The following is a 26152-nucleotide window of genomic DNA, read 5'->3' as shown; positions in this document are numbered from 1 at the left end:
CAAGTATATAAGTCAACCCATAACCCAAAACAACGAGTAATAGATATAAGGATAGAAACAAATCAGAAACACTAATTCAATTATAGAAATGGAATAACAAACGGAAGAAAACAACAATGATATCCATACAAAAGATCCCTCCTAGAACCTAAATGTCAGAAGAACAGTTTTGTTTAAACACAAGAGTTTTAAATCCCAAAACTGGATAAAAAATAAAAGCTTGTCTCAAAAAGCAAAAGACTAGCTATCAAAATAGAGGTAGAGGTTAATAAGTACATGACTCCTAGTACCTCCCTGACTTCATAACTGAAGCTACAACGGGCTTGAATGATCAATGCTGGAAGCAGGTGCTCAGACCTACATCACGGATCATATGCAGAGCGTAGAATGAGTATCAAAACAACATGTACTCAGTAGGTATCATAGGCTGACTAACTCATAAGGGGAGTGTAGACCACAACAATAGGGATTCAAGCCATCTACTGTGAATGTGGGATTTGGTGGGCCAAAGTAGTCCACCGGCGATGAAAATACTATAGTAGACCAGACGGAGGCACCACCATAACACCTGATTAAGTATGAAAAGAACAGGTCCAAGAGGAATTTAAATGAAATGCACACGAGTGTATTAATAAAACAAAAAGAACTAAGTTCAACTAAATAAACATAACATACCTTCATAAGCCTAAAAGGTACACATATGTGCAATTTTAAGTTAAAACATTTACAGACCCCATAAGTCCGACAGGTGTACATAATAGCTAGATCTACTAAGAACGAGTCATGGTGACTTAAGATCTACACAAGGCGTAGACCATACCTCGAACCTTAGATAACCTCTGGGTAACCAATAAAAGCCTTCCAAAGCTAAGGAGTAGAGAGCATGAACCTCAAACCGCATGTGGTCTCTAAAGGGGCAATAGGCTGAAGCTAGAGTGTATCAACACCTTAAAGGATAAAGGGCAACATGACTAAACATTGAATCATCGATTATAATTGCTTCCAAAGGACCTCATATAAGTAATCATCATAGAACCACCATGGAATGATGTTTACTAGTAGATAATAGACACAACACTCTAAACTCGAACCAACTCTAGTGTCCTATTGCTAAGCTAAGCCTAAAATCCCAAACGCACTTCATGGGGCCATATATTGAAAGAGATTTGAGTCCTCGCCTAAACTAAGGCTCATTTCTATCAGACTCAAATATTCTACACAAGTGCATAAGGAGTTAACCATCTGCAACGATGTCGAAAAAGAATGAGGCCAAACCAGTCCAAATATAGCACGACTACAACTAGAATTAGTCTTAAGCCTACACTAAGGTAAAAAATGCTCAAACAATCAACAAAAAAAAATTGAGGATAACCACGAGGTAAGGTTGATCATATACAACAATCAGCATGAAAAAAACCCAAAATATGCCCAAAACATGATATGTAACAAACTAACATGATCAACTAGGTTTCCATTCCCATTCACAAAATTAAATAGCATTTCATATAATCAAGCTCAATCTAAAGAATGGACAGCTTTAGCCTATCTTTAGGTTAAAAATAATTTGGGGCTCAGAACAGAGGAACCAAGACCATGATACAATTCACACTTTAAAGAATAACTAACAAGCTAACGTTGTCCTAAAATAGAGGAAAATAACATAAGAAGAGTCTCTGATAGTTCACAATAACACACCCACGTAGCCCCGCATTTTTCGAACATAATGGACTTCAAATAACCCAAATCTGAGATATATTAGAAGATAAATCGGCAAAGGAAAATTATTAGTCCTTATTGATCGGGTCGTGTCTTTAAAAAAGGGACTAGACCAAAATCCTACTCCCTGTATGCGGCTAGAGGGGCCTGAAAACGTGGAGGATCAACAATTAACCATCTGCAAACGCGATGAAGGCCCTACCAATGCTAAGGGTAAGGAACAAAGACCCTGCGACCACTCCAGGACCCATGAATATAGAGAGTAGAGACCTAACCCATAGCCAATGAAGCATAGGCCCCGTGAACATCATGACCAGATTTATTAGTGTTTGCACACGTGAAGGAAAATATAAATTATACCAGCCAATGCACATTAACTTGTTTTTGACAACATAAAATCTCTGATGGAGTTCTCAGAATTTGTTCAAATCCTTGTGCACACAATCGAGATATAAAAATCTATCAAATTCAACAGTCCAAACTCAATGGAGTAGTCAAAACTTCCATGAGAGCTTGTCTCGAGAAAAAGTGGGTACCACACCCAAATTGCATTTTAAGCTAAAATCCACAAAGAGGCTCGGAATTAGGCAGGAAGCCTTGAGATCTACACAAAGGATCATTCTAGAGACAACTCAACATTTCAAAGTTAACCACACTGACGAAATTCATGTGCAGACATATTTACCAAGAATGATGACTGAGGTCAAACTTAAGACAAAGCTTAAATGGTAAAATACCTAATTGCATAGACTCAAACCAAAAGCCTCTGGACCCGAACTAACTATGCCACTAGCCTAAAATGACCCAACCCCTTTAGAGCTAATTGAACCATCAGAATTGTATTTTGAGGCACTCTTCATAAAATTTGTATCGAAATCAGCCATTCAAGTTTCAAAATCTCTGAAACATGGAATTTCACAAAAAAAATGAACAACCAGGTGATCGAACTGTCAACCCCTTCAAGTTATAAATGAATTTGAGTCGCTATAGGAACACTTGAAGCTATGAAATGAAGGCATAAACATAAAAATGACCTAGAGGGTCATTACAACACCCCTTACTAATAGGGATTTTTTCCATGAAATTAAGTGTCAACAACAGCCTAAAGGCTCAAACAAACCAAGAAACTTCTCTCCCGTCTCATGCTCAGTCTCACGGTTGCCTTTTCAACTAGACGATGAGTCCAATAGACCGTCACGACAGGAATGGCTGTCAAACACAACTGTCACCCATCTAAGAATAGAAAGGCAACTACTACTCCATAAAGGTCAAATGCTCATCCAACTCTACCGGTTCATACCGGAGCATATGAGACTCATCATGAAAATATTGTTGCAACATTAAAACATGAATAATAAGGTGAATAGGTGAAAATGCTCAAGGTGGGGCTACATCATAAAAAACCTCACCAACTATGTAGATTATCTCAAAAAGGCAATATATTTGAGCTAAGCTTGCTCCACCTCCAAAATATCATCACCCCCTTCATGGGTGAAACACGGAGGAAAACGCACCAACGGAAAACCGCAAAGGTTGATCCCTACGATCAGCATAACTCTAGTATCTACTTTGATTTGTGCAAGGCCTATCCTAAATCACCCTCACTCTATCCAAGGCCTCCCAAAGCAAGTCAATATCACGAGGCCAAGGCTTTTTAGACTCAAACCAGCCAACCAAAGAGAGACAATGCCTGTCATATAAGTCCTCGAATAGGGTCATCTGAATACTAGAGTGGTAGTTGTTGTTGTACAAAAAATCTGGTAAATAAAAGAATTGTCCCACTAACCCCTACATCTCCAAGACATAAGCTCGTAACATCTCCTTAAGAACTTCAATAGTATGCTTCGACTGCCCATTGGTCTATGAGTGGAAATTTATGCAATTTCAATATGAGTGCCAAACTCCTCCTATAATGTCCTCAAAAAGGTAAAAGTGAATTGATCACCCCGATTTGAGATAATAGACAAAGCACACCATGAACACTAACAACCTGGGTGTTGAATAAAGACTGAATATGGGGAAATTGTGCTGACTTTGTAAGTCGATTGATGATTACATAGATATTGGCAACACAAACCGGCAAACAAATCCATAGTGTTTCGATCCCACTTCCTCTCTAGAATGGCTAACCCTTGAAACTCACCACTAGTCCTCAAATGCTTGGCCTTTAGCATCTGGAAACATAAGTAACAAAACGCATAGTCTATATTACTTCTAATACTAGTCCACCTATAATGCGGCCTCAAATCATGAAGGCTCAACTAAATCAAGTCCCCAACTCTCGAAACCCATGTATAAGCACCAAATCTCAAAACCCCATCTGAATCTAAGGTAGCTAGACCGAAATCACCCTCTAACACTAAATCTTAAAGATTTACCAATGCTTCATCATCAAACTAGCGACCATGCTCAAGCAATGAAGACTAAACCCTCACATAGGCTAATGTAGCCTAGAATGTGAAATATCAAGCTAAATAATCCTATTACCTAAGGATTGAATGTCCAAAGACAAAGGTCGCTCCATAGCAAATAGAAAGTGTAGACTAAATGTACTCACCACCTTCCAGCCTAACGAGTCCACCGTCATATTTTCCTTGCCGGAATGATAACAAATAGAGAGGTCATAGTTCTTCAAGAGCTCAATCCATCAACTTTACCTTGAATTCAGGCCTCTCTAGCTCCTTATATACTAAATACATATGTGATAAGTGTAGATCACACACCAGACTCGATATAGGTAGTGCCTCTAAATCTTAAGTGCAAAAACCATGGGTAGGGTATGTAGTTATGCTTATGCAACTTAAGTTATCATAATGCATAAGCTATAACCCAACATTGCTACATCAATGCACAACATAAACCTACGTTGGATACATCACAATACAAAGTGAACCCATTATTGTCAAATAGAAAATTAAATATAGGATCAATAGTAAAAAAACTCATAGAGCTTCTGAAATCTGAACTCACACTTCTCAGACAACTCAAATGGTAAATTAATATGAGTTAACCGGCTCAAAGGTAATACTATGGTAGAGAATCCCTCCAAAATCCACTTTTAGTAGCCTGCTAAACCAACGAATCTCCAAATCCTAGTAACTATAGCGAGCCGAACCCAATTATGAATTGTAACACCCCGTATTCGAAATAGGAAATGAAGCAAATTTTGGAAAGTTGGAGGTTCACGCCACGGAGGCCAACCACAGCTCGTAGGTAGGACCACGGACCATAGTTTGGTCCATGCACTGACCCAAAAGTAGCCTGATCATGATCGATGGTCGTGCACAATGGCCCATCGTCCTGACCATGGTCTGTCGTCAGCGGTCTGTGAATGGTGGGCTGGCAGTTATTTTTAGGGGCAGTTGGGTCTTTTCCTAATTATTTTATTCCTATACTACGTCGTTTTGACCTTAATTAAGACCCATATATAAGTGTTTCCAACACTCAAATTTGATCATTAACTTCATTCTCTCCAAATTCACCTAATAGAAGAATTCTCTAAAATATTTCTCTCTCCAGAACTTGAAGAAGAAGATGGATTCCACCTACGGTTTCAAGTCAAGTCTCAATTCGTCCATTAAAGATTAGCAATTTGTCTTCTAGGTATAATAGTTTTTATCCATGGATTCCTTCCAATCACGGAGTTCCTAAATTCCTCTATTTTCAAAGTTAGAATTCCCTAATTGAGTTAGGGTTTTCTTCAATTTTCATGGGTTCTTTTGATTAGTGATTTCAATGATTGAATTATGATCTCTTATGCGTGAATTTATGGAGTACTATGATTTTATGATGGTTTCCCCATAAATTCATATAATCCCCATGTTTTCAAGTTATGATTATATGATGTGAGATTTTTATTACGACGGAAGAATTTTATGAAGTTAAGCATGTATTGCTAGCTTTACATGAATTTATGATCAAATCAATATCGAACCCACGTTTTCTAAATATTGATGATTGAAAGTGGGATATGAACTTTGAAAGGTAAATTATGGAATTATGCATGTTCTTATGAAATCTATGCAAATGTTTTAAGAATGCATTGAGAGTAAATTATCAATAATGATGATCATGATGTTTTATTGAAAGGATTTTTCACATATACACATTAAAGAAAGATGTGAAAGGTTTTCTCACATAATAAAGGATTCTAAGGTTGAAAGCTTTTCTCACCTAATTGAATAAAAAATTAAGAGCTATAAAAATGAACCTAGCTTGGATTTGTTATTGAAAGATACCTTTCCATGGTTGATGACTTAGCTTGGATTGGCAAGATGATGTGCCTTTCCATGGATAAGAAGAACAAGTAAGAATTGACTATTATATGGGGTTTATGCTTAGCACCGACATGATATTCAGATTAAAGCTCTCCCGTTAATAAAGGTTGGATTTCTAGAAGTAATCTCCTTATCCCTTATATATTTGCCCCTATTGGATGATTTTCAAGATGAACATTAGCTAGTGGATCAACTTTAGCTTAGATTTATGGTCTTACCTTGGCAAGTAGGACAACTCTTTTCGGTGTGGGAGACACTGGTGGATCATATTGTAGCCCACATGGTCTCTATGTCGGTTAAGGCTGATTCTCACATTAATAATAAACTAGGGTAACTTCAAGAAGTTTCTCATATGTGTTCATAGGATTCAAAGATGTTATCTTGCATTGAACATGGTTTTATGACTTATGTTTTCTACCCCTTTTATATCATGTTTTATGTTGTTCAATTGCATTTCATGAAACGTCCCTTTTAGAATGATTGAAATGTTTTATACATACCAATTATACTTGGTACTTTATTTTGCACTAACACATACTCTTGCCTACATTTCCTCAAATGTAGGGTCGGATAGTTAGGTTTCTCAGTTTTGTGGCTAGGGGTTGATTTTGAGGTTCCCGAGATTTTGTGAGTCCTCATGCTTCGAGGACGAATGTTCATTTTTGTATTTCACTTTTCAACATGATGTATGAGATAGCAACAATTTCATTCTATTGTACTAGATGGCTACATTGAGACAAATGTTTTAGACTTCCGCTTTTCTTTTATAAAACTATTGGACTTGGACTATTGTTTTACTTCTATTGTTTTATTTCTTATGTTATGAATTCTAAGTGGCTTGTATAGGAACTTTCTGGGTCCTAAACACCATGTTACATCTAGGGGGTACCCTTGGGTCATGACAAACTTGGTAATCAGAAGACAAGGTTTAGAATGGTCCTAGGATGTCTCATAAGCTATGTCGAGTACAATCTTCTTCATGAGTGTGAAGTGTGCCATATATATAAATTAGAGTCTACAAGATGATTAGGAAACTCCGTTTCTCTCATTACTCTAAATTCATACAATCGAATCTAACTCAATAAGGTCTTTCTCCTAATCCTTATTCGATGCTCTATAGGATATGGCTACTAGAAAAGCTTGTACTAGAAGAATTGTGAGGGAGAATATGGAACAAGAAGCTCCTCCCCAAGCTCCTTAACTTCTAGTCGATCCATTTGTCGAGCAATTAACTAATGCTATGTTTAGGGTTAATTTCCAAGGGTTGGCTCAAGTTGTGACGGCCCAATCCAATAGGGGGTTGAGGTTTTCGTGAACCCAAATGTGGGTACGACAACATCTAGAGTGAGGGAATTCACTACGATGAATCCTATAGATTTTTATGGTTTTAGGGTTGAGGAAGATCGTCAAGAGTTTGTTGATGAGGTCTATAAGGTTTTGATGATCGTGGGAGTGACGCTGGTGGAAAAGGCAGAGATGGCCGCTCATCAACTAAAAAGTGTGGTTCAAATTTGGTTCATTCAATAGAAAGAAGGGAGACCGGAAGATGCGGGTCCTCTTGATTGGGAGAAGTTTAAGGCTACTTTTCTTGATAGGTTATTACCCCTTCAAATGAGGGAAGACAAGGTGCTTGAGTTCATTAACCTTTGACAAGGATGTATGAGTGTGACGGAATATGCTCTAAAATTCACATAATTGTCTAAATATGCTCCAACAATGGTTGCCGATTCAAGGGCAAAGATGAGTAAGTTCGTTTTGGGTTTGTCTAAATGGCGGTTAAAGAGTGTTGTACCGCCATGCTTATTTATGACATGGACATGTTTCGTCTCATGGTCCACGCACAAAAAATTGAAGAGGAGAAACTGAAGGATAAGTCTAGAGAGGTAAAAAGGGCTAAGACCGATGATGGTACTTTCTCTCATGCAAGTTCCGATGGACATGGTTGTCCTAGATTTCGACAAAAGTTTTTCGGTCAAGGTTCCTCCAATTCTCATCCTAAGTTCAACAAAGATAGAGTGTCTAACCCTAAACCTCAAGGATGGAATGGGAATGGATCTTTATTGTCCATTTCAACTTGTACTAGGTGTGGAATGAAGAACGAGGGTAAGTGCCTAGCCGGCCCGGATGATTGATTTAGTTGTGGTAAGAGTGGTCATAAGATGAGGGTTTTCCCAATGCTTAAGGTTAAAGGAAGTGAGGGCAAGCAAGTTCCTCCTAGAAGTTCGGGCCCCAATGCTCCTAAGCAAAACTAATTCTATGCACTTAAGACTTGTGGTAAACAAGAACGTTCTCCCGATGTGGTTATCTGTACTTTGAATTTTTTCCAACTTGATGTTTATGCTTTACTTGATCCTGGTGCTACCTTGTATTTTGTGACGCCATATGTGGCTATGAGATTTTACATTCTTTTGGATGTATTGTTAGATTCTTTTTATGTATCTAGTCCTGTAAGTGATTCTACTGTGGCTAAGAGGGTCTATAGAAAGTGTTTTGTTTCCTTGTCCCATAGAGTTACTCTTTTTGACTTAGTAGAGCTTGATATGCTATACTTTTATTTTAACCTTGGTATGGATTGAAAGAACTCATGTTATGCTGCTATTGATTATAGAACTCATGTAGTCAAGTTTCAGTTCCCGAATGAGCCTGTCCTAGAGTTGAAAGAGTGAAATTCTATACCTAAGGGTAATTTTGTCTCTTGTCTTAAAGCTAGAAAGATGATTTCTGAGGGTTTCATTTACCATATAGTTTGGGTGAGGGATGTGGATTCTGAAACCCCTACTATTAAGTCGGTCCCCACTGTTAATGAGTTTTCAGAACTGTTCCTAGATCATTTACCTAGTATTCCTCCTGAGAGGGAAATAGACTTATGTATTCACCTTCTCCAAGATACGCAACTTATTTATATTCCTTCTTACCGAATGGCTCTGACGAAACTAAAGGAGTTGAAAGAACAATTGAAAGATTTGTTGGATAAGGGTTTCATCCGACCGAGTATCTCTCCATGGTGTGCTCCAGTTTTATTTGTTAGAAAGCAAGATGGTTCTCTTTGTATGTGTATTGACTATCATCAATTGAACAAGGTAACCATTAAGAAAAAATATCCTCTCCTAAGTATAGATGATTTGTTTGAGCAACTTCAAGGAGCAAGTTATTTGTCTAAGATTAACATTCGATTAGGTTATCACAAATTGAGCGTGAAAGAAGATTATATTCCGAAGACGACTTTTCGAACTCTGTATGGTCATTATGTGTTTTTGGTAATGTCATTTGGATTGACTAATGCTCCGGCGTGTTTATGTATTTGATGAATATGGTGTTTAGACAATACCTTAACATGCTTGTTATTGTGTTCATTGATGATACATTTATCTATTCGAGAAGTGAGAATGAGCATATTGGTCATTTGAGGATCGTGTTGCAAATTCTTAAGGACCAACAACATTTTGCAAAGTTTAGCAAATGTTAGTTTTGGTTAAGGTCCTTAGCTTTTATTGGTCATATTGTTTCAAGTAAGGTTATTAAAGTAGATCCTAAGAAGACGGATACAGTCAACAGTTGTCCTAGACCTTTAACTCCTTTTGATATTAGAAGTTTCTTCGGTTTAGCCGGTTACTATAGAAGGTTTGTTGATGGATTCTCTTCAATTGCCTCTCCTTTGACGACTTTGACTCAAAAGAAGGCTAAGTTCATATTGTCCAAATTATATGGAAAGGGCTTCCAAGAGTTGAAGGATAGACTTGCTTTCGGTCCGCTATTGACTTTACTAGAAGGGACCAATGACTTTGTTGTTTATTGTCATGCCTCAAGAATTTGATTAGGATGTGTGCTTATGCAAAATGGGAAAGTTATTTCCTATGCATCAATACAATTTAAGATTCATGAAAAGAATTATCCTACCTATGACCTTGATCTAGTGGCGGTTGTTTTTGCCTTAGTGATTTGAAGGCATTATTTGTATGGTGTTCATGTAGATGTGTTTACCAACTACAAGAGTTTGCAATATGTGTTAAATCAGAAAAAATCTAAATCTTTTCCAAAGAAGGTGGCTTGAGTTATTGAAAGATTATGATATGAGCGTTCTTTATCACCCCAAAAAGGCAAATGTGGTGACAGATTCTCTTAGTCGGTTATCTATGGATATTGTTGCTCATAGTGAAGAAGAAAAGAAAGAATTGGTTTGAGATATTCATAGATTTTCTCGAATAGGCATTCAGTTAGTGGACTCCACCAAGGGTGGTGATGCTTATCGTGACCAACGACACTAACCTACGGTATGAGTGTCTACAATCATCGACATTATAGTAACCCAACTAAAGGTTGGGGTTGTGTCCCAAGGGAGTGGTTTTGAGAATTGATAGAAAAATAAAATTAGGCTCTAACTAGTCGTAGCTAAAGATATTAACGAGTAAAAACATAGTAAATTAAAGGGGTGACACAAACGTGTCAAATATCGATTTGGGGGTTTTGTCACAAGTAGTAAAACCAGCAAAAATTGTCAAGAAAATCAAGAATGGGGAAATGTTCTTGGGGTGTGACCGCAATACAAGTTGAGATAAGTAGTTGGGTACACGCTTTTGAAAGGAAATTTCTAAGATAATAGTGACTAGGCTAAGCTTTAAATGGAAATAAGTTCCCTCTCGGAAATACCTTACCCCGTTTCAAATGCATTCCTCTCGGACACCCATTAGCAGCATGAAGACCAGCCTACGACTTACCCCACTCACTCTCTCGATATGAGTGTTAGGATATGGGACTATGACTAACCCTCTCGGGATGAATCTCATGTCAACTAACTCCTTAGGCCATCAGTCTAGCGGTCTTGGTTTCGCGACCTCCCTCTCAGGCAAGCGGAAAAAACATGGGTGACTTTGTATTTGCAACTACAAACCCTTTAGATTAAACCACAACCACTAGGTGAAATCACCATTAAACTACATCTAACCTATCAGCAAGCAAGACCCAACAATAATATCAACAAATATTTTCTAAATCATACCCCAAGAATGGGGGTTTTTAGCCACACATCAAGAAATAACAAAATACACCTAAAATGATAGTAAAATCAAATCGATATAAGAAATTAAACCTTGATTTAAGAAAAGGAAGAAGAATGGAGAAGATCCACTTCCAACTTGGGGAAGATGAAATTCTTCTTTGTTCAAGTCTCCCAAAAACGCTCTCCAAACTTGAGAGAAAAATATCCAAAAAGTACTATTCTATTCTCGAAATTAAAATAAATATTTGACTCTCTAAAATTAATAATAAGTTCAGTATTTATAGACTTCAGAAAATAGCACTGGCAGATCTTTCGGCGAAGTTAGTCGTTATTGTCGAATGACTTCGGCGATTCGCCCTTCGTCTGTCTCATCGCCATTTCGTGCTTGCCTTCCGCATCTTCATGTTCTGGACCATTGGGCGGTATAGTACTACTTCATGGAACTATTCGACTAAGCGCCGACTGCTCCTTTCATCGCCTTTTTGATCCTTCTCCTGCAGGGCTTCGCGTATTGGAACAAAGGGGCAAAGTAAATCCATTTTGTGAATCGCCAAGTGTGCTTAGAGATGCTCGGGCTTCAGCTTCTTCGTTCTTTTCAGGCTTTTTGTTCCTTTTTGCGCCTAAGTGTCCATGCTTTCACCAAAAACTCAAATATCTGAAACTTAAGAGTTTTCATCAGATATTTAGACAAAATAAGCATTCGAGGACACTATTTTTATCAAAATAAAGCCTTAAATGAGTCCAATTTGTGGACTCATTAACACCCCCAACTTAAACTTTTACTTGTCCTCAATCAAATTCAAGTTCAGCCATTCAAAAACGGGTGTCTCAAACAGTGCTACACAAGACTCAATCATGAACCTACAAAACAAGATTCAAATTACTTATGCAAAGATCAATTGTATACTCAAAGATTCAAGTTGTGACGCACCATTACCAGAGATTCTCATGCTCGTAATACTTGCTATTTGTGCGAGTTCAAGCTTGACAAAAGGTATCTAAATTCCCTCACACGAAGAATGATTCCATATTCACACACAGAGGTTAATCAATTCAAGATCAGAAATCATATGCAACGCTCACACTCAAAAAGAGGAACACAATGCATGCTTTCACCCATAGGTTTGCCCTTATTTATCAATCGACTTTTGATTCGGCTTACTCAAGATCAAAAAGGTCTTTTTAAGGATTGTAATGGGGCTGAGTGTAAAAGGTATGGTCATTTAGGCTCAGTACACTTTTATCTTCGTGAGATGTGGTATTCTCAAGGCATTCCCTTCTCCTCCTTTATCAATTCTTTTTCTAATGCTTCTAAGTCACCTATTTATTCACCATCATGGATTTCTTGGAAACCCGATTTCCTTTGTACCTTATTCCACATTTTTTTTTGTATTGAAGGGGTTTCCACTTATGCAATCCCATGGGTTAGAGGGGGACTTTTCCTTGCACTTCTTGACTTCTCCTTCTCCTTTTCACCACACCCCCAACTTATGCTTTTGCCCTAAGTTGGCTATTTACTAAATCACAACTTAAGAGGATTGTAGGTAGTGGGTCAAGTAAGGTCTAGGGTTCATCAAGGTTCTTCCAAAGAGTGGTAAGGCTCAAAGGGTGTTCAAAAGAGTTTCACACACTCACGGGTAGGCCACGAAAGAGGTATATGTCAAATTTGGGTCACACTCTTTAAGGTTGCCTAAGATCATTTCAAGAGAACACCTTTCTAAATCAATCAGACTAACAGGGAAAATTCTAGGTTTATTCATGCATGGTTCAAAGAAATCTAATCACACAAGGCATCGACACTTAAGTTAAGCAAGACTACACATTTTCACTAGTGTGCATCAGTCATAAGAAGAGAATCAATTCGATAAATGGCTAATCACAATGAGATTCAAAGAGTTCACATATTGTCTATGAAACTTCATTTGGCCTCATCGTAGCCATATATTCATGTTCGTTCAATTGAGAACACTATTCAAGTCATTGTTATTGATCAAAATCAAGACTTAAATTCTTGCAAAAGAACGTCCACATTCAACTAATGAGGGGTGGAAAAAATGTGCAAAAAAGTCAAATATTTTTGGAAGGGTCGAAATCATTTTGCAATGAAAAGTAAACGGAGCCACGAGCTCTAACATCCACAGAAAAGCAGTTATTAACACAATTATAGACAGACAACCCAAATGTATTCAAAACACGAATTATAAATAGCACACAAAAGTGTGGGCCTCACCCCACCACATATAAAAAGAAATTTGTCCTCAAATGCAGGTAATACGGAATTCGAGAGGCAAAATAAAGAATGATAAGACATAGAGGTGAAAAAGTGATCCTGGTTATGCAGTTTGTTCTATCTTTCATGGCATCAGTTCATTTATTTTTTTTCATTTGGTGATATTAGGTCTAATAGTTGAATATCTTGGTGATTCGCTGAGTGAGCACTCGTCTCGCCGAGTTTTACAGAATCTACAGTCATTGTGAAGATCTAAACGGCAGTTTTCATCGAGATCGCTGAAATTGTCAGTGAATCATACATAATCTCCAAATCTCACCGAGTTTAACAGACTTCAGTGTTTACGATGTTCTGAGTCAAACGAGGGATAAGGTCGGATTTGCCGACCCCTTCGATGACTCGCCGACGGGATTTATTGTTTTTCCATCCTTCATTCATTTTAGTACTTTTACTTGCACAAACAAAATACCATTTTATTACCGGGAAATAAGTACTAACAAAAATAAAAGTAAAGTAATAAAAGGGATTTTGGGTTGCCTCCCAAACAACGCCTTAGTTAACGTCGCGGCACGACGCAGGAACACCTTCAGGCATCTTCCAAATATACCACTTCAACCAACGAATCTCTTGACAATCTCCGAGATACAATTTCAGACGTTGACCGTTCACTATAAATGGAGGTCCTTCCTGATCTTTAACTTTTATGGCACCATTGATGAACACTCGTGTTACTCGAATAGTACAAAGCATTTGGATTTGAGCTTTCGAAGGAAGTGTCTAAGTCGCGAGTTGTATAGTAGAACCCAATCTCCTACCTTGACGTTTCGCTTGAGTATCTGAGCATCATGCGATTTCTTCATCTTCTCTTTATAGATGGCTAAACTTTCATACGATCTGAGTCTAAATTCATCTAGTTTGTTCAGTTGCTCTGTTTTCTCCCTTGAAGTTTTGACTAGTCCAAAATTAAAGCTTTCAGTGCCCATAATGCTTTGTGTTCTAACTCAACTGGTAGATGACAAGCCTTACCATAAACCAACTTATATAGAGACATCCCGATAGGTGCTTTGTAAGTAGCCTGATATGCCCATAGTGCATCATCGAGTTCCCTAGACCCATCAGTTCTATTGACATTTACTTTATTGGCCAAGATGCTTTTGATTTCCCTATTCGATACTTTGACTTGGCCTCTTGTTTGGGGATGATATGGGATTTCCACTTTGTGTTTCAACCCATATTTACTCAGTGCCATTGAGAATTACTTATTGCAAAAGTGGGATTCCCCATCGCTTATGATTGCTCTCGGATTGCCAAATCTGGTGAAGATGTAGCGTTTCAAGAATTGGACAATGCTTTTTCCTTCGTTGTTTGGAAGTGCGATGGCTTCCACCCATTTGGAAACATAATCCACAGCCACCAAGATATATTTATTTCCAAACGAGCTCAAAATGGGCTCATGAAATCTATCTCCCATATATCAAATAGCTCAACCTCTAAAATAGGAGTGAGAGGTAATTCGTGTCTTCTAGACACTCCGCCTTGCTGCTGACAGTTAGAGCATTTCTTTACAAACTCATGTGCATACTTATAGAGTGATGGCCAGTAATATCCACTATAGAGAAGTTAAGCGGTGGTGCGAACACCACCACGGTGACCTCCTACTAGTGATATATGGCAAACATGGAGAATTTCTACCAGTTCTTCTTCAGGAACACACCTTCTGATGACATGGTCAGCATACTCTCAGAACAAGTATGGCTCGTCCCAAAATTACTTTTTATCATGGAACATGAATATTTTCTGTTGGTAAAAGGTCAACTCATCCGACATCAACCCACACACAATGTAATTTACAAAATTTGCATACCATGGCGTATGTTTGAGGGATATTGCAAACACCCATTTATCTGGGAAAGAGTCATCTATGTAAACCTCGTGCTCGATGAGGATGTACCAAAAATGGCATTTAGGACCCGTTATGGGCACTTTGAGTTCTTAGTGATGTCGTTTGGGTTGACCAAGCTCCTACATCCTTTATGAGTTTGATGAATGGTTTATTCAAACCATTCCTATATTCTTTTGTGATCATCTTTATTGATGACATTTTGGTTTATTCTAAGAGTAAGGAAGAGCATGACGACCATCTTCGTATTGTTTTGGGTGTCCTTAGAAAATAGAAGTTGTATACTAAATTTTCCATGTGTGAGTTCTAGTTGACTTCAGTGGCCTTTTTGGGGGATGTGGTTTCAAAGGAAGGGGTAATGTTAGATCCTCAAAAGATCGAAGCAATCAAGAACTATGTCCGGCCTAACTTTGTGATGGAAGTTAAGAGTTTCGTGGGGCTCGCCAGCTACTATCGGTGGTTTGTGAAAAACTTTGCTTCTATCGCCATGAATTTGACAAGTCTGACCAAAAAGGAGGTGCCTTTCGAGTGGGCCGACAAGTGTGAGGAGAGCTTTCAAAAGCTTTAGACCCTTCTTACCACAACACCTATTTTGGCACTACCGGTGGAAGGTAAAGATTTCATAGTTTATTGTGATTCTTCACATTCGGGGCTTGGGTGTTGGGTTGATGCAGGATAAGAATGTCATAGTTTAAGCATCACGACAGCTTAAGGTGCATGAGAGAAACTACCCGACGCATGACTTGGAGTTGGAAATGGTACTATTTTCTCTCATGATCTGGAGGCATTACTTTTATGGTGTTAATTGTGAGGTATTTACTGATCATTGTAGTCTACAACATATATTCACTCAAAAGTACCTTAATTTGAGACAGTGAAGGTGGATGGAGTTACTCATGGATTTTGATGTTACCATCAAGTATCATTCCAGTAAGCCTAACGTGGGGGTAGACACTTTAAGATGAAAGGCGATGAGTATGGGTAATCTAGCTTGCTTGAGGGTGTCCAAGCGACCTTTGACCATAGAGATTCAAACCTTGGAGTCTAAATTCATGCATTTGGGCATCTCACAGAAAGTTGGGGTGTTAGCCCTCATTGAGGTTAGGACCACATTCATTGAGGAGATCAAGGCCAAGCTATTTGAGGATTAGAGTTTGAATGAGGTTAGAAAGAAGACAGTGTCTGGCAAGGCACAACATATGGCTCTTGATGCAGGTGGTGTGCTCAGTTTTAAGGGAAGAATTTTTGTTCCCCGAATAGATGACTTTATTAAGAAGATGTTGGCAGAATCCCATGGTTCACGGTATTCCGTTCATCTCCGAGTGAACAAAATGTACCGACACTTGAAACAACTTTATTGGTGGCCTGGCATGAATAATGACATAGCTGAGTTTATGGCTAAGTGCCAAAATTGTCAGCAAGTAAAGTATGAGCACCAATGACCTACAAGTTTGCTTTAGCAAATGCCAATTCCTAAATGGAAGTGGGAAAAGATACCTATGAATTTCCTGGTTAGTCTTCCCAAGACCTTGGGGAAGCTTGACTCAATTTGGGTATGTCACGACCAAGGAGTACCTCCTAGATGTGACAAGGTATACTCAACCCCAAAAGGTCTCATACAATCCCCTTAGCTTATCATAAGATAAGATAAATAGAAATGATGTGGAATTTAAAACTTTATCCATACAATTGAAGTCTTTTATAAAAGCAAGCAGATGTCTAGACTTGTCTCAAGTAGCCATCTAATGCAATCTTTGAATCAAATAGGGACACAAACCTTACAATATAGTTCGAAAATGAAATAACTAGAAAGGAACTACAAATGACTCATACGTCCTCAAATCTTAAGGACTCACCACAAGCTAGGAGAATAGTCGATCTAAGCTTGAACCAAAAGAAGATCGTCTTAAGAATAGGACCCTACACTTGTAGAAAAATGTAGGAAAATATGGGTTAGTACAAAAATGCACTAAGTATGATAGCCACGTGTAAAAACTTTGAAAACATGCTCAAAAGCAACATTTTAGTTGAAAAGCATCCACTTTAGCAAGTTTGAGAATCATCATGCACATTAGTGTAAAAACATAAGTCATAAGCATATTCAATATATAGATAATCATAGCATAATTGAACCATCTCATAACTAACCCTAAAGTACACTTGTGCAATGCATAGATAGGATCCCATAATACCACTTTGAGGCCACCACAATCATACTTACCATTCTTTGATCTCATCTTGTTTTCATGCTCATAGTTGGGAAACCTTTACATTTACTAAGTCATATCATGGAAAGCAACTCGTAGCAACAACCCACATTAAGCATCCTTCATTTTATAAACTATCATAACATAAAAAGAACACACTACTTGTGAAATGCATGAATGAAGTCCCATACCCCCACCCACACTAAGTCGAGCATTTTTGAGAAGCCATAGTTTATAATCATTCATTGTGGGGGGTAAGCCTTAACCGACATAGACCATGTGACTAAATCATGGAATTCGGTGTTACCCACATCGAAAAGGGTGTCATACTTGCCTAAGATATAACCATTAACTTAGCTTTGGTGGATCCACTAGATAATAACCTATGTGGGCACATAGTTATGGGATAAGGAGGTTGCTAATAGATACCCCGCCTCAACTCACGTATGGGCATCCATCTCAAGATTGCTACTAGAAACCCCGCCTCCACTCACATATGCGTTTCCATATCCATCAATATCCACTCGGTGCTTAGCATTATTCCCCACGGAGTACTTAATATTTCATTACTTAAGTTCATAATTATGGAAGAAATAGGATATGGAGATTTCTTCTAGATACCCCGCCTCAACTCACGTGAGGGCACCCATCTCAAGAGATTGCTTGTAGAAAACCCCGCCTCAACTCATGTGAGGAATTCCGTCTCCTCCCAACATCATTTATAAGATAGACCATAGATTCAATAGGTGTGAATAGCCTTTCAACCTAAGAATCCCCATATTGTGAGAAAACCTTTCACAACATGTCATCTTCATTCACACGTGTATAATTGAGAATAGCCTTTCAATTAGCACATCATCATTATCATAATCATAGAGACTTCATTCATACTTTATTCATAAGTGTATGTGTGTGTTAGAGAGAATAGCCTTTCAACAACACCGCAATTACATCATAGTCATAATCACATTACTCTCAAAGTGTTCATAAAGCATATACATAAATTTCGTAGTCATGCATAATTCTCATAAATTTCCCTTCAAGAACCATAGATCATGATTCATCAACACATCTAGAATTACTAAATTAGACATGGATAGTAACATAATTCAATTGATCAATCCATTAGATTTATAATTCTATAATATTCTACTTGCATCAATCCATACCCACACTTTAAGATCCAATTTGAGAAAATAGGATAATTCATGAATTCTTGAGGAATTAAACCTAAAATCATGTAGAATTACTAATATATCCACAAGCAAACATAATTCAACCATTAAAAAAGAATTTAAAAGGAATCCATGAGATTGAAGTCAAACCCTAACTTTTGGGTTTTCTAGCTTTGAAATTTGGGGTTTTGGAGTGGCTCCATAAGTGAAGGCTACCCATGGATGAAGAGGTAACATACCTTATTGAAGAATTCTCAGTAATTTGAGGAGAAAAACTTGATTCTTCAACCCTATCTTCACCTTTCTTCTTGTTCTTCTTCCTTTGAGTTCTAAAGAGAGGATTTTTGGGAAAAGATGGTTATTGATTTGGGAGTTGAGATTTTATGAAGTGAATGGGTTGGTTAATGACTTAAAAAGACTTATAGAGGTGTATTAAAGCTATATAAAACTACCTCACTTAATACTATCTACTATAGAGATTACCTAAACTACCCCTCCCTTAAACCGACTTTGGGATAACTTGCAGGCCCCATTCATGGCCACCACCTACGGGGCATGGACTGACCCATGACCCATACTAGTGTGTCGTGGGTTGAAGTCTGCATCTCCTTGACTTTGCCTTAGACCCACGAAACTCATCCACGAGTGGTGGAACCCCATACGGGGAGTAGGTCCTCTCGTGGGTGCTGTCTTAGGAAGTTTCTAAAGTGGATTTTTGGGTCCTCCTCAAGGACCCTTGGTTGGTTTTTGGGGGGTCTTACCTTGACTTTTAACCCCTAAACCCTACATTCTAAGTATGAGAAGCAATTTTTACGACTCTAAGAATTAGGACAAGCTCTAGTTAAGCCTACTAGTTTCCGGGGTGTTACATTATATCCCCCTTGGGAACATTCATCCTGGAATGTCGGTCTAGACACCTTACTGAATTATAGACTCAAGACTAGCAACACATCTTTCATGAAACATCAAAATAATACACAATTCAAAGGAGGAAACATCAACTCCATCTCAACATACTCAGTGCAACACACGAAACTAGGAACTACATCTAACAACCCATTATGCATGAAAACTTCAATATTTCACGTATTCATAGGAGGAACTACCTTCTCCAACTCAAAGCATTCTCAACTCAATAACATGAAGAAAATTATGCAATTAATTTCGAATGCATATTAAAGCATGTTTGACAATTCATCTCATTAAACATATAGGCAATTCATACTAAATGCACAACAACATGAGGAACACATAAATCTTCAACTTATTTTCTTACTAATTATGGATTTCTCAAGAACATGCATAACATAAGGAGATCATGGAAATTTCTAAGACACACACGACAGCAAATCATAAAACAAGCCAAGAGGAACTCTTTCTGTCTAGCTAGAATTGGAATAGAAGAAAATAGATGAGGATATCTGCACTCTCAACAATCTTGTTATCTAAGCATACCATCTCCCTCTTGGGAGGAAGCCCCCTACTAAAACCTTAAGATATCATATGACCCTATAAAACCGGGACTAAATTTCCCAAACTCATTATATCTCTCAAGGTGAGAACTTGAAGCCAATCCAAATCATGAATATCAAGAACACTCAACGAACTTGCTATATAGGCACATCATCTCCCCCTCGGGAGTAACCCTATACGACCTCTTCAAACCATCATTTATTTTCAATTCTAAGGTTGGAGAAAGCCGATTGTAAACTATTTCAAGTCATATCATCACCTTTGGTGGGACCTACCAACCAATCATATTCAAGTATTATCCAAACACCATACTCAAAATGACCGTACTTAAGATCAATCTTAAAGATAACTAACTCTGTGAAGTTAGTCAACACTTGAACTCTTCTCCCTTACCTTAACTAGGTAGTAAATGCAAACCTCAAAATTAACTTTAAGACAAAACATAATTCAAACTTAGGACATAGACTTTCTCCCCTTCCACTCATGGATAGGCTCACTCCGTAATTAACCATTTAACTATACGGGTTCTACAATCACATAGGAGCAGAACAATAATACTACCAATCCATCCAAAGGATATCATCTCAATCTAACATATCAAGCGTTACCCAGTGACATAGTAATAATTGGTATCACACTAGAATTTTCTCCCTCGCTCCTTGTAGCATGAGCCCTTCAGGTTGTATCATGAAGACCATCGGATAGGGAGAAAGACCTTATAGAGTTAAACTCTATGGCATATTTAGAGAATGAAGAAGTGAGAATTCTTAATCATCTTTTAGCCTCTAATTCATAAATATGTCGCGCTTCACACTATAAATAAGACTCTACTAGACGTGGCTTATGGGACATCATCCTCGAATCATTCTAAACCTTGTGCTCTGATTACCAAGTTTGTCAGAACACAGGAGTACCCCTAGATGGGACAAGGTGTACTCAACTGCGAAAGGTTTCATACAATCCCCTTAGCATATCATAACATAGATAATAGAAATGATGCAGAATTTAAAACTTTATCCATACAATCGAAGTCTTTTATAAAAGAAAGCAGAAGTCTAGACTTGTCTCAATTAGCCATCTAATACAATCTTTGGATCAAATAGGGACACAACCCTTACAATATAGTTCAAAAATGAATTAATTAGAAAGGAACTAAAAATGACTCATACGTCCTGGAATCTTCAAGACTCACCACAAGCTAGGAGGATAGTTGATCCAAGCTTAAACCCGAAGAAGATCGCGTTAAGAACCGGACCCTACACTTGTAGAAAAATGTAGAAAAATATGGGTTAGTACAAAAGTGCACTAAGTATGATAGCCATGCATAAAAACCTTGAAAATATGCTCAAAAGGGACATTTACTTTAAAAGCATGCACTTTACCTAGTTTGAGATTCATCATGCACATTAGCGTAAAAGCACAAGTCATAAGTATATTCAATATATAGATCATCATAGCATAATAGAACCATCTTATAGTTATCCCTAAGTTATACTTGTGCAGTGCATAGATAAGACTCCATAATCTCATCTATACTACAAATACTTGTGCAGTGCATAGATAAGACTCCATATACTCATAAGCAAGGAAACCTTAACATTTACTAAGTCATATCCGGTAAAGCAAATCATATAAAAAATACACATTAAGCATACTTCATTTCATAAACCATCATAACATCAAAGGAACACATCATAACTACTCTCAAAGCCTAGTTGTGCAATGCATGGATGAAGTCTCATACTCCCATCCACACTAACTAGAGCATTCTTGAGAATTCATAGTTCATAAGCATTCATTGTGGGGGTAAGATTTAACTAACATAGACCATGTAAGAAAATCATGGAATCTATTGTTACCCACACCGAAAAGGGTGTCCTACTTGCCTAAGTTAAAGCCATTAACTTAGCCTAGGTGGATCCACTAACTAATAACCTATGTGGGTACATAGTTATGGGATAAGGAGATTACTACTAGATACCCCGCCTAAACTCACGTATGGGCATCCATCTCAAGAGATTGCTACTAGAAGCCCTGCCTCAACTCACATATGAGTTTCCATCTAAATCAGGATGCACTCGGTGCTTAGCATTATTCCCCATGGAGTACTTAACATTTCATCACTTGAGTTCATTATTATAGAAGAAATGGGATATGAAGATTGCTACTAGATACCCCGTTTCAACTCATGTGAGGGCATCCATCCCAAAAGATTGTTTCTAGAAATCCCGCCTCAACTCACGTGAGGGATTCCATCTCATCCCAACATAATTCATAATATAGCTCATAGATTCAATAGGTATGAATAGCCTTTCAACCTAAGAATCCCAAATTTTTGAGAAAACCTTTCACAACATGTCATCTTCATTCACAAGTGTCTAATTGAGAATAGACTTTCAATCAACACATCATCATTAGCATAATCATAGAAACTTTATTTGTACTTCCTTCATAAGTGTGTGTAAGTATTAATAGCCTTTCAAAAACACCACAATTACATCATAGTCATAATCACATTACTATCAAAGTGTTCATAAAACATATATATAAATCTCATAGTCATGCATAATTCTCATAAATTTCCCTTCAAGGACCATAGATCAAGATTCATCAGCAAATCTATAATTACTACATTATACATGGATTATAACATAATTCAACTAATTGTTTCATTACATTTATAATTCTATAACATTCTACTTGCATCAATCTATACCCACACATTAAGATCCAATTTGAGAAAATAGGGTAATTCATGGATTCTTGAGGAATTCAACTTAAAATAATGTAAAATAATCAATATATCCATAAATAAACATAATTAAGCCATTAAAAATGAATTTGAAAGGAATCTGTGAGAAGTCAAACCCTAACTTTGGGGTTTTCTAGCTTTGAAATTTGGGGATTAGGAGGGGCTCCATGGGTGAAGGGTACCAATGGATGAAGATGTACCATACCTTATTGAAAAATTATCACGAATTTGAGGAGAAAAGCTTGATTATTCAACCCTAACTTAAGATTTCCTCTTCTTCTTCCTTGGAGTTCTAAATAGAGGATTTTGGGGGAAAATTGGTTATTGATTTGGGAGTTGGGATTTTATGTAGTGAATGGTTTGATTAATGAATTATAATGACATATATAGGTGGATTAGATCTAAACAAAATGACCTCACTTAATACTAACCACTATATGAATTACCCAAACTACCCCTCCCTTAAACTGACTTTGACATCTTGCAGTCCCCATCCACGGTCACCATCTATGGGACATGGACTGACCTAGGCCCGTACTTGTGGGGAATGGGTTGAGGTCTGCATCTTTTTGCTTTGGACTTAGCCCCATGAAACTCATCCACAAGTCGTGGACCCCCCTATGGAGCGTAGGTCCCCCTCGTAAAATAAACTCCCCTACTTAGTACTAATATTTTAAGACCTAAACATCAAGGAATGACCCCCAAGGACCTACCAAGGGTCCTTGAGGAGAACCCTAGAGAAGGCCCAAAAAGTTGTCAAAAACAGCAGGACCTACGGATGGGTACCCACGAACCGTGGGTGGACCCACACCCTATAGGTGGGGATCGTGGGTCAAGAATTGGCCTCCCCTGGTCCTCCCACGCTCTGAAGCAAACGAAGGATTACCATCATGGGGCGTGACCCCACCCACGGTCCGTGGGTGGGGGTTTAGTGAGTCACACCTGAAGCTCTCCTAGATTTGGCTAATTGGAGGGGTAAGTTAGTAAATTCCAAATTGATTAGTTAGTGTTAGGGGAAGATTTTTATGGTTTTATTATACATATTTAAGGATTTTAAGACTATTAAATACCCTGACAACTCATTATTCCTCCAAACTCAAAAATTAGAAACTACCTCTTCGCTCAAAAAATTCTCTTTCTAAGACTCCATTAAAGAGCAAGAACAAGGTTAAGCTAGAGGTTCAAGAAAACTCCTTTATTCTCCAATTTCTTGTGTAAATCAACCTAAGGTATGGATGATTTTCATCTTTAGGTATCTATCACCCAAAGAGCCACTTCAAACTATGTTTTTAAGACTTTCAATTTCTCCAAAAATCTAGGGTTTCAATCTATGTTATGGGTCTTTCTCCAAAACGTTTTAAATTGTTTAATTATGGTTTATTATGATTTATTATAATGATTTATGATTGGAATAATGGAGTAATGTTGCATTTTGATGAAAATCTCCCTTGGACCCATGATTCCCCCTTTTTCCTAAATTGTCAACTATGGTATGGCTTGATTGATGATGGGAGCTTGACAATTGATTATGTTTCCGTTGATTAAGTTATTGAATCATGATATTCCTCTATCTAATGTTGTAATTCTAGAAGTTAGGGTTGATCTTGATTCATAGCCTTGAAGGTAAACTAGTTAGGGTTTATACATGTTGATGAAGATTGTATGTGAACTCATGATTCACTTAGATAATGAGAATCCTATGACTATAGTGTAATTGTGGTATTGTTGTAAGATCCTTTCCCCTATACCCTTACACATGACTATGCATGAAAGGTCTATGATTATGATACTATGGTTGATTTGATTGAAAGGCTATTCTCATGAAACACTATAAATATGATGTGAAAGGTTTACTCACATATTGATGATTCTAAGGTTGAAAGGACATTCTCCCCTAATGAATCCATGAGATATTATGATACCATGTTAACTTGAGTGCCTAGTGCATTCTTTCATGATAATGAACTTAAGTAAATACTTAATATGACTTTTAAAGGGAATTATGCTTAGCACTGAGTGGATATGAAAATGAATTTGAAGGTTTTACGTTAGATAGTCCAGCTTCCGATGTAAGTTATTTCATGAGATGGAAACTTTTTATGTTAGAAAGTTTGTGTTTCTAGTAGCAATCTCCTTATCCCATAACTATATGCCCACATAGGTCTTTAGCTAGTGGATCCACCTAAAAGATATTATGTAAGTTGTTGCTCCCAATTGCACACTCAAGTGTACGCGGTCGCGCAAGTAATATAGTGGCTCTTAAAAGAACCAGATTATCGAACCCAAAGGACTTGTCAATGAACTATTTTTACTAAATTATATTGGTCTAATTATTTATTTAAGAGTTCCAAAAGAAAAGAATGCAAGAACAAAATAATAAAATTACTTACAATCGTTGGAAAATTCTAGGGCTGCAGCATACAATGAATATCATATATCATATTATTGGCTTAGAACTAATTTTAGTTGTCAGGTTACTGATTTATAGGGTTAGTTATATGAGTCGGGCTATACACCTCTCGTCTCCTGTTACAGTTAGCTATATAACTACATCATTGAGCATAGATATATAGACTAACTGGTGAGCATTTATATTTAATCCTATTTCATAACCAAGCAAAGTGTTCGTCCGGGCGTCACTCCATAATACTAATAACCTCAATCTAATGGGTGGACCGAGCTCTCTATTTTCTCTAGTCTATCTAACCTCTTCTTTCCCGATTTTAAGATTAGACAATATATTTATCTTATGGTGATCAAGCATAAAATATTAAAACAAGTATACATAAGTAACTTATAATGACAATCGATAATTAATTCAAAAACCTTAAATAATCGACATTCAATTCGTAGCAACAGTCCCAGAACAAGGGAGTTTGACCAAAAATCTGTAAGAAAAGAACCCTTAAAAGTATTGAGGACTTTCTACTTGATGCCCGATTGATCTCCTCTTTATTTGATCTCCTCTAATAATTATTTCTATGGACTATTTATAGATATAATAAACCCTAAATAAAATAATTGAGTCCAAAATAAATTAGGAACCAAAACTGTACGGAATTGGATTCCTCCCTGTCCGCGTATTCTGTGTAACCGCTTCAACAATTTGATTCTGCACCGCCTTGCATCAATTGGGCAGTCCCTTTAGAGATTGCCATGTGGCAGACTTCCTTCCAATTCCAATTTCAATGTTTCACTTCGACCAACATATATATTGTTTCATAAAGTTTAATCCATTAAGCTGCGTGCTTGATTTTCTTCTTCAACTTTTCATAGTTAATTCGTTTTAGCTTCAAACTTCTTCAACTTTACATCAATTTACTCCTATAAATAAAATACAACATTTAGCACAATTCATAAAATTCATGCTCAAAAAGGATAGATATAAATAATAAATGTGAGACAAATAATGATTAAAAATATATA

At 37.4% G+C, this 26152-nt stretch overlaps 1 pseudogene; it reads left to right on the top strand.

The window, feature by feature from the left end:
* The window catches only part of LOC125863879 (uncharacterized), a 50042-nt pseudogene extending 26359 nt beyond the window's left edge, over nt 1-23683 (top strand).
* Nucleotides 23684-26152: the final 2469 nt, after the last annotated feature.

This window comes from Solanum stenotomum, chromosome 5 (assembly GCF_019186545.1).
Source record: "Solanum stenotomum isolate F172 chromosome 5, ASM1918654v1, whole genome shotgun sequence".
In the NCBI taxonomy this organism is placed as follows: Eukaryota; Viridiplantae; Streptophyta; class Magnoliopsida; order Solanales; family Solanaceae; genus Solanum; species Solanum stenotomum.
Note: the sequence above shows the minus strand (reverse complement) of the source record. Positions and strands in the feature narration are given on the sequence as shown.